Raw genomic sequence first — 10,787 nt, 5'->3', positions numbered from 1 at the left:
AGAGAGAGAGAGAGAGAGAGAGAATTAAAAGGGAGTCATCATCTAATGGAGAGAAGGGACTCAATTAGATATCTCTCGACAAGTAAAATCCCAGTGCCAAAAATGGGTTACCTTTTGTTGCTTTACTGGGTAAATAGGTACCAAACATTCACCTACCCGAACCATCTAAGGTTAATATCAAGGTAGTTTGCTATTCTCCACAACCTGATGATACGGTCCTATGGCTGAATTTGCCACTTATATATGTCATTGAACATGGAGAAATTGAGATGATATCTAACTAGAAGTTTCACCCACAATGACTAATATTCATGATGCTGGAAAACACTCTGACAAAATCATGAGACAAAAGTAACCATTCATAACTTTCCACTACAAACTCTGTGACCTATAACACCACCTGCTTGCTAGATATACTCTTACAACAATGAGAAAAAATTATAGGAGTAATCAATTACTTTCGGGTTTTGGTTTAAGGCCCACTCCATGAGATGGAACCCATACCTAACACTGTTAAATTGCCCAAGAGTCTGCGACTAGATAAGTCACTGGTCCTAGGGTAAAGGCAACTATTATTTCCTCTTAAAGGAACACACCAGTAAATACTACACCAAGGCATCAGTTGCTTCGCTGGATCTCATCAGAGAAACTCCTTGCAGCAGAGGGTAATTAGCATAAAGACCCACAACTGCCCAATCTGCAGGGAGGGTGAGGCTTTGAAGCACTCAGACATAGAGACTCACAACTGCTCAATGTGCAGAGAGGGTGAGGCTTTGGAGCACTCAGAAGGATAATGACTTCATCAAACCCCTCCCTTCAAGGCTCAGTAATTTAGGTAGAAGAAGAGGCAGAGAGATCATAAAAGCCAGAGTTGTTGGTAACTCCAAGGAAACAGTATCTTCCAGACACACACACACACACACACACACACACACACACACACACAAAATGTATGAACTCAAAGAGACTGTGGTAGCACATATAAGGCCTGTGTGGGCACTAGAGATGAATACTGACCCCACTTCCAGTGGCACCATAGACTGCCCCAGCTACACAAATGCCATCCCCATTTAGAGCACCTAGTTTGAACCTATGTAGATTCTCACGCAGTCAGCCTGAAGTCAGTGAGCTCCCATTAGCTCAGTTCAGCTGTTTATGTGGGTGTCACAATCATGTTCTTGACCCTTCCACTCATTGTGCCTCCCCCCCCCTTTTACTAGACTCTGGGAGTCTGGCCTAGTAATAGCTGTGGATCTCTGCATCTGCTTCCAACAGTTGCTTGAAGAAGTTTCTACAATCACAATTAAGGTGGTCATCAATCTGTTAACAGGGGAAGGCCAGTTCAGGTTCCCTCTCCACTATTGCTTACAGTCTTAGCTAGGGTTATCCTTGTGGATTTCTAGAATTTCCCTAGTGCCAGGTTTCTTGCTAAACCCATAATGGCTCCCTCAATCAAGGTATCGCTTTCCTTGCTCTGCCTCTTAATCTTTGCCCCATCTTGGCTAATCTGTTGCCTCAGGTTCTCTTTCCTATTTCCTTTCTCCCCATTCTCTCCACTTCTGGTGTATGAATTTCTTCTGTTTGTGTTTTGTTTTCATTGGTTAATGAATGAAGAAACTGCCTTGGCCTAGTTGATAGGGCAGAACAGAATGCTGGGAGGAAGAAGGGCAGAGTCAGAGAGCCATGGTCCTCTGCGCAGGAGATGGACCCCGGTTAGAATCTCCGATAAGCCACTGCCACATGGCAATACACAGATTAATGGATATGGGTTAAATTAATATTTAAGAATTATCCAATAAGAAGTTAGAGCTAATGGCCAAGCAGTGTTTTAATTAATACAGTTTCTGTGTGGTTATTTTAGGTATAAGCTAGCAGGGCAGCCAGGATGAACAGGCAGTCTCTCAACCCTCTACAGCACACTTCTTTCCTTCCTTCTCCATCCCTACGCTCTCAATTTTCTCAGAAGTTCTTGTCTATTTTCACTTCCCAGGGGGGATACATGTACGCCTTTCTTTTTTTTTCTTTTTCTTTTTTTTATTGAGAATAAGAAAAAAAAAGTTTCCGCCTCCTCCCAGCCTCCCATTTCCCTCCCCCTCCCATGTATGCCTTTCTTAGGGTTCCCTTTGTTACTTAGCTTCTCTGGAGTCATGGAATATAGGGTGATTATCCTTTGCCTTACAACCTATATCTACTTATGAGTGAGTACATACCATGTTTGGCTTTCTGGATCTGGGCTGTCTCACTCAAGGTGTTTTTTTTTTTTTTTTCTAGTTCCATCTATTTCCCTAAGAATTTCAAGATTTTATTATTATTTTTTTTTACCACTGAGTAGTACTCCATTGTGCAAATGTACCACATTTTCTTTATCCATTCTTTGGTTGAGGGACTTATAGGTTGTTTCCAGGTTCTGGCTATTATGGATAATGCTGCCTTGAACATAGTAGAACAAATGTCCTTGTGGTATGGGTCTGCATCCTTTGGGTATATGGCCAAAAGTAGTATTGCTGGGTCTTGAAGTAAATTAATTCCCAACTTTCTGAGAAACTGCCATACTGATTTCCAAAGTGGCTGAACAAGTTTGCATTCCCACCAGCAAAGGAGGAGTGTTCCCCTTATTCCGCATTCTCTCCAGTATAAGCTGTCATCAGTGTTTTGATCTTAGTCATTCTGACAGGTATAAGATCATATCTCAGCATCATTTTGATTTGTATTATCCTGATGGATGAGGATGTTGGGCAATTACTTAAGTGTTGTTTGATCCTTTGAGATTCTTCTGTTGGGAATTCTCTGTTTAGATCTGAAACCCATTTTTTTTTTAAATTGGATTATTTGGTATTTTGAGTCTACTTTCTTGGGTTCTTTATATCTTTTGGAGAAAAGAAGGGCAGGCTATTTTAATAAAATAATAATTCTGAAAGAAGTTTTTAGAAAAGATTTAACGTTCAGTCTGACAGCTCATGCTGTATCCATGAATGCAAATCACTAATTGTGCACAAGTAAAGCCTATGTCTCTGTGTTATTGTTGTTTCCCCCTGACCAAGAGAAATTAATATTACTGTCTTGTTTAATCATGCATACTGAAGAGAACTTCCACAGCTCTGCAGTACTTTTACCATACAGAAACAAACATTCTGGTCACACTTATTAATAATTGAGTGTTTTTGATACTGTTTCTAGTAAAAATGAATAAGTTGTTAAGAATTGATATATAAAATGGAAACATTTGAATTATATATAATAACAGGTTTTAAAAGTTGATCATGGCATATTTTTCTCAGAAAACTTATTTTTGTTTGATATTTGATTAGCACCTTGTCATTATAAACTTGTAAGTGAATTTATAAATTTCTTCTTAGTACAGGTGGCAACTTCAAGTATTTAATATTAAGCTTTTTATATCTATTCTAATAGCGTGTCTATATTTTATTAAAGGTCTCTGAAATTATATTGTATATTTTTATTCTCTGAGTTATTATATTAGTATTTATTAATTAATGAATTGAATAAAACAATACTCTCTTATCTTTATGCTTAAGAGTCACAATTTAACTCTTAAAAGTTATAAAAGAAACATTAAGAACTATATTGGAGAACATTATTTAATTTTGTGTCTTACAGAACACTAGAAGAAAAGTCTAATACTATTTGTACGAACTTATTTATCTTGTAAAGTATTTCAAGGGATAACAAAATTTCTCACCTATACTAGCAAGTAAGACTTAAATATTTATATACTTTCTCTTTCCCATGCCTCCCTATTCTGTAAGGAAAAAAATATTTCCAAACTCAAATAATTTTTACCATTTTCTAACCTTAAATTATTAAATTATGTATGATTGTATTCTGTTTTATTTATTTATAAAAAGTCTAATGAACTTAGTTAAACTTGAATGAATTTTTGGATGGCTCCCTGTCCCCTATCTTTGTGACTACAGAATTACAAACAGGATAAAAAAACACATACAATTTCTACTTCTCCCTTGCAAGGACCTCTGTGCCTTTTACATACCATAAGATTTGCATATGTTACCAGATAACAATTCAGACCTAAGGCCAAATGATTATAGTTTGTGTTAACACAAGGTAATCATGAGAAGAGGCAACTTTAGCTTATAAAATCCATCCAGGTTCTGGCTATTACAAATAATGCTGCTATGAACATAGTTGAACAAATGCCCCTGTCATATGATCGGGCATCTCTTGGGTATATTCCCAAGAGTGGCATTGCTGGGTCCAGGGGTAGGTTGATCCCGAATTTCCTGAGAAACCGCCACACTGCTTTCCAAAGTGGTTGCACAAGTTTGCATTCCCACCAGCAATGGATGAGGGTACCCCTTTCTCCACAACCTCTCCAGCAAAGGATATCATTGGTGTTTTTGATTTTAGCCATTCTGACAGGTGTAAGATGATATCTCAAAGTTGTTTTGATTTGCATTTCCCTGATCGCTAAGGAGGTTGAGCATATCCTTAAGTGTCTTTTAGCCATTTGAATTTCATCTGTTGAGAATTCTCTGTTCAGGTCAGTGCCCCATTTTTTAATTGGGTTAATTAGCATTTTAACGTCTAGTTTCTTGAGTTCTTTATATATTTTGGAGATCAGACCTTTGTCTGTTGCGGGGGTGGTGAAGATCTTCTCCCAGTCAGTGGGTTGCCTTTTTGTCTTAGTGACAGTGTCCTTTGCTTTGAGACAGAGACCCACACTGGAGCACTGGACTGAGCTCCCAATGTCCCAAGGAGGAGCAGAAGGAGGGAAAATATGAGCAAAGAAGTCAGGACCACGAGGGGTGCACCCACCCACGGAGACAGTGGGGCTGATCTATTGTGAGCTCACCAAGGCCAGCTGGACTACGACTGAAAAAGCATGGGATAAAACCGGACTCTCTGAATATGGCGGACAATGAGGGCTGCTGAGAAGCCAAGGACAATGCCACTGGGTTTTGATCCTACTTCATGTTCTGGCTTTGGGGGAGCCTAGCCAGTTTGGATGTCCACCTTCCTAGACCAAGATGGAGCGGGGAGGACTTTGGACTTTCCACAGGGCAGGGAACCCTGACTGCCCCTCAGTCTGGAGAGGGAGGGGGAGAGGAGTGGGGGGGAGGGGGAGAGGAGAGGGAGGAGGGGGGAAAAGGGAGATGGGGAGGGAAATGGGAGGCGGGGAGGAGGCGGAAATCTTTTTTTTTTTCAATAAAAAATTTATATTTAAAAAAAAAATCCATCCATAGTTGGTGTTTATTTAGACCTTGGAAGGATGTATTTGCTTTCAAACTGTTAGTCTGTAAACCAAACCTCTTTCTTTTCATCTTATTTTTTGCTTATTTTCAAGGTAGTTTTATGTAGACAGAAAATATTTATTGCTCTCCATTTATTTCCTACATATTGCTGAGTTATTGTTTGGGGTATGACTTGTCTTTTATTACGCCATACCAGAGATAAGACCTGAGAAGCAGATTACAAACAAACTTATTATTTATTGTGATATAATTAATTTCTTAATAGGCACAGTATCTGACCCAGTAGTTACTCTACCAACCAGTGCAACATTCTTCAGTCCAGTTCTCACGCCTTAATGTATCCTTGGGGATGGAGAATGCAGAAAATGGAACAGATAATATCAGTTGAAAATCTTGGAAAGAGTTTAAGGCACAATTGATTTATTTTTTCATTATCAGCTTAGAGAAAGCCTCGACATCTTAGTGAAGGTCATCATATTTAATGAAGTCTATTCTTCTATAGTCTACAGTCCACTATTCTGTGATGGTAACAATTATATCACAGCTTTATGAAACAATAGAAAATGATTTCTTCTGAATGCAATTCCTTTTGACTACTCACAGTAGTAGCATATAACTTGTCATGTGGATGCTGGATGGACTTTTATAGTTATGAATATATAAACCTACCTCTTATATAGATGTTTATCTGAGGACCTTATGGATTGATCTAAAGTTTTAAAATTGTGTTTTTTAATTGGTGCATCTTTTTATTTCCCATTATTGTTGTTGCTTCTTGCTTTGATATATTATATAAAAAGAAAATAATTGTTTCCAGGGTAGTATGTTTTGTGAAAGGATTAAGGCTTTTATTTCCTTTGCTTTATACTGAGAATACTACTTTATCCTCATTGATCCTCAACAACAAAAAAATCTTTTCAGATTCAACATGTATCTAACTCCTTCCCTAAAACACTATGTTTATTTTTTTTAATCTCAAATGTTTTAGTTTGCTAAAAATTTGTATCTGCTTGTAATATATTCAACGCACGTCTTTGCATGCCTACTGGGAGACAGGTGCTTCACTAGGAGAGTATGAAAGCAAAAGTATAAAAATAATAATTTAAAATAAATTCAACAGTAGGAAATATACAACTGAATTATATACCACAGTTAAATGCTATAATGAAAGGCACAAATAAAATAGAGGACAAAATGAATATGAACTTTGTGATTTTTCAATTTGAGATAATCCATAACTAGGACATGGTGATATAAATCCATAATCTTAGTGCATCAGAAGCTTAAGCAAAAAGTTCATGCATCCAGGTCACTCTGGGCTACATGCCTACATTTTGAAATGCTGTCTATACACACACACACACACACACACACACACATACAGAGAGAGAGAGAGAGAGAGAGAGAGAGACAGAGACAGAGACAGAGACAGAGAGAGAGACAGACACAGACACACACACACACAGACAGACAGACAGACACACACACATACAGAGGCAGAGAGACAGATAGACAGAGACTAGAGAGAGACTAAAAGCATCACTGAACAGGTGACATGTGAATGAGGAATTAAATGACCTAAGAAGGTGTCCTGATGATTTATGTGTCTATTTGAGTGGACTGAGAAATACTCACATTATGGAAATACCTCCTTAGAGTTTCTGAGGATGTTTATGCAATACAGCAGCCTTTGAGTCATTAGGGTAAAGAAGAAAACTACACACAAGCATCATTAACTCAGAGGCATACTTGAATAGAACACAGCGGTGGAAGAAAGTTGAATCCTGTTTGAGAAGGGCACCAGCTTTCTGTTGCCCTTGGATATGCATGTCCCTGATTCTTGATTTTCTAGAGCTGTACTGAGTTATGCCAATGACATTTTTTTGTTTTATATTATCTTGATACATATTGCGTGACTTCATATCTGCGTCTTGTTTTGAACGAGAAGTTTTCCAATGGGCTCAGGTATTTGAAAAATTGACCTCCAGTAGGTGATGCTGTTTTAGGAGGTTTAGAAGATGTCTTGCTGGAAAGAGTCAGTGGGACAGACTTTTCCAGCCTTTTGGCAAGGTCATCTCTCAGCTTCCTGCTCAAGCCTCTCCCTACCATAACCAAAAATGAACTCTTCTTTCATATGTGGGGTTTGTCACTGTATTTTACCACCAAAGCAGAAAAGAAACTAACACTGAAGTAGAAACCAGCAATGAGATGAAGAACCTGAGCATGGTTTTTGGAGGACTGTGAAAAACTGTGGAACTTTGAACTACTAAAGTAGCTTAAAACTACAAGGAGAGCTTCAGACTCCATGCTACTAGGATCCTTGAAGAGAGCACTGTAGGAACCAGTGCAGGCTGTGGAGGACACTATGTGTTTTATAGGGAAATTATGTTAGCAAGTGGGCTTGCCATTCCTGTGATAGTTTGGCTACCACCCAAGCTGTTTTTCTAGCCAGTCCTGTTCTAAGAGCTTATTTGAGTGGACTAACACTTTGATAGAGGAAATTTCAAGACTCCATAATATTAAGTCTGTGGCATAGTTGTTATTGATAGTGCTTGTACAGACATACAATGAGAAACAACAAGTAGAAAAAAAGAATTATAAAATGTTGAGTTTGGAAAGAGACTTAATGTTACAGCCAAAGAATGTGGTAGGAGAAAGGCTGAGATTGTTAGGGAGATCTTCAGCATTGCAGAACGGCCTCTGCAGAAGTGCCCAGTCTGCGATGGAACACGGGAAAAAGTGCCCCCCAACCCAGGCAAGACTCCAGCAGCTGAGCATATAACTTGGAGAACAGAGCTGAAGTCTTTTTCAGAGATGACCCTAGCAAAGACTCCTAGCAACGGGAGATATGGGGCCTGAACCAGCCATCTTCTAATCAGGCAATGCTTCCAGAGGAGGTATTGGGTACCCCACCCAGCCGCAAAACCTATGAACTATGATTTCCTCTGCCTACAAGACATGCTGGAACAAAGGTGGTACGGAAATTATGGGAGTGGGCAACCAATGACTGGTCCAGCTTGAAACCCATACTGTGAGGGAGCCCACAATGCCTGACTGGCCAAGACGCAGAGGTTGGACAGCCCAGAGAACTAAAAAAGACCCAAACATGTCTGATAAAACACATCAAAAAAGTGAGCGAAATGATTCTGTGTGACATTCTGCTATTTATAGATCGTTGCCTAGCCCAACTGTTATCAGAGGCGCTTCACCTAGTAACAGATACAGAGGCCCACAGCAAAACATTAGGGAGACCTCACAGAATCCTATGAAAATGGGGAGGAAGGATAATGAGAGCCAGAAGGGCTAGGGACTCCACAGGAAAATACAGAGACAACTGACCTGAGCTCATGGGGGCACACATACTGAACAGCCAACCAGAGAACTAGCATGGGACTGACCTGGGCTCTCTGCATATGTGTTGTAGTTGTGTGGCTTGGTCTTCTAGTAGAAATCCTAATAATGGGAGCAGGGAAGGTCTCTTCCTCTGTTACCGGTTCTTGGTACTCTTTCCTTTTACCAGGTTGAATCCCCCAATCTTGATAGGAGAGGAGCTGTCTTGTCTTGCTGCAACTTGATATGCCATGGCTGGGTGATATACATGGAAGGCTTGCACCTTTTTGAAGCACGATTAACAAAAACTCAGAGACAGAAATTCGGGTTCAACCTGAAGGTCAGAAAAGCAAAACAGTCAGTTACTGGGTCTTATCTCTACTCCAGTTGGAAATGGCTATCCTGCCTCCAGGAATCTCAGAATGAAACTGAGATTGTGACCTGTCTCCTTTTGTTTTGTATTCCCCTCTATGGCTAAGATTAAAGGTATGCACCACTGGAATTAAAGGCATGCACTATCTGGTTTCTATGGCAACTAGTGTGGCTACTGAGATTAAAAGTGTGTGTTACCACTGCCTGGTCTGTAAGACTGACCAGTGGGGCTGTTTTACTCTCAGATCTTTAGGCAAGTTTTATTTATTAGAATGTAAATGGAATGCCTCTACACCTTTTTGAGGGAAGGGAGAGGAGACTGTTGTGGGGAGGAGGTCAGTCAGGTAAAGAGACTGGGAGGAAAGACAGGCGAGAGAAGAAACTGATCAGGCTGGGAAAATTTATTAATTGATTAATTAATTTAAAAATGCAGCTGATTTTTAAAAGCTGCCACGAATCTGATTGAAAGGTACTAAATAAAGTCCATCCCAAGCTGGCAGCCAGCAAAGAAGCACTGTACACATGATGCCCGCTTTTAGGAGATTAGGATGCAAGAGGCAAGGCATTGTGATATTTTCCGTGGTACTCCAGAGAGATGCTGGGACCAGGAAACACACGGAAGGGGAGTTCCTATAAGGCTATGAGAGCCTATGGCATAGAGCTGTGAAAGTGAAGCCTGGCTTGTGAACGTGAGGGGTCACAGTCAAGGACTGCCACCATGCTGACATGACTGCTCCTTGGCATGGCTAAGGGAAAGTTTATTTGCTTTTGGTTTGCTGTTGCCATGGCTGCTTGTTTTGTTGCTTTTATTGAAGTCACTATTATTACAGAGCAGTAGTTCTTCCTCCTGATTTTTCAGTTAAAATAGAAATACAAAGAATGGTAATATATTCTTTGAAAGCGATTTACCACAATTCTTGATAGAAGGTTCTTCCTACAAGTGCCAAATATGTATCTGCTTTTCAGATTTTGAATTAATTTTACAACTAAGAATTATATGGAAAACAGAGTCGTGTATGACTGTTAGTAATTCATTGGCTGGTGATATTGAAAAAGAGATTATATAAAATGGTTCTCTATCCAGAAGCCAAATTTATATTATCTAAACCAATAAATAAAAACAAAGAACAAATACTGCTGTTATAAATCATATAGATGGTGTTGTTTCTTATTTTTATCAGTAGGTTATTGTATCCTAAATAAGAATGTCATGGTTCAGGTTACAATTTTCCTATAGGTGTCCTTTCCTAAATGGGAGTAAATAAAGTCTTGAGTGACATCCTGTAAGTTCAATTCCATAAATGCCCCTATTTAAATAACTCTATATCATAATGGCAAAAAAGTTTGCTGAAGAAAACCTAGTACTTTGACTTCATAGATAATGACTCCACCGAAATGTGTTCATGCAATTAGGACATTTTATAACATAACTTTTCCTCTCACCTCATTTTAATATTCATTTCCTTTCTGCAAAGAGGAAAACTGAAATCTAAGAATTTAAGCCTAAATATGTACTCACTAAAGAAAAATACAACCAGAAACCAGCAGTCCTTTCCTATACTTTACTATGACTTTTGATAATGTATACATGATTTTATAGAAAGAAGATGTAAATTATTGTGTTTTCGTTAAAGGTCAGTGGAAATAGAATAAAGGTGAATCATATTACTATATTTTTGTCTTCCCTGTACTTTCATCTGAGAAGCTATGCACGTTATTAATATATACCTTATACTATATAAAAAGAATCTAAGTAGATGCTCAGACATAACTCTTTAAAATGTATTATAAACAACTTTGTACTCTGCTGATGGGACATATAAGATTTTTAATTTAAATAAATCCAAGTACTTG

This window comes from Alexandromys fortis, unplaced genomic scaffold (assembly GCF_014885135.2).
Source record: "Alexandromys fortis isolate MF-2015 unplaced genomic scaffold, M_Fortis_MF-2015_v1.1 scaffold_19, whole genome shotgun sequence".
NCBI lineage: Eukaryota > Metazoa > Chordata > Mammalia > Rodentia > Cricetidae > Alexandromys > Alexandromys fortis.
This window is presented reverse-complemented; position numbering follows the sequence as displayed.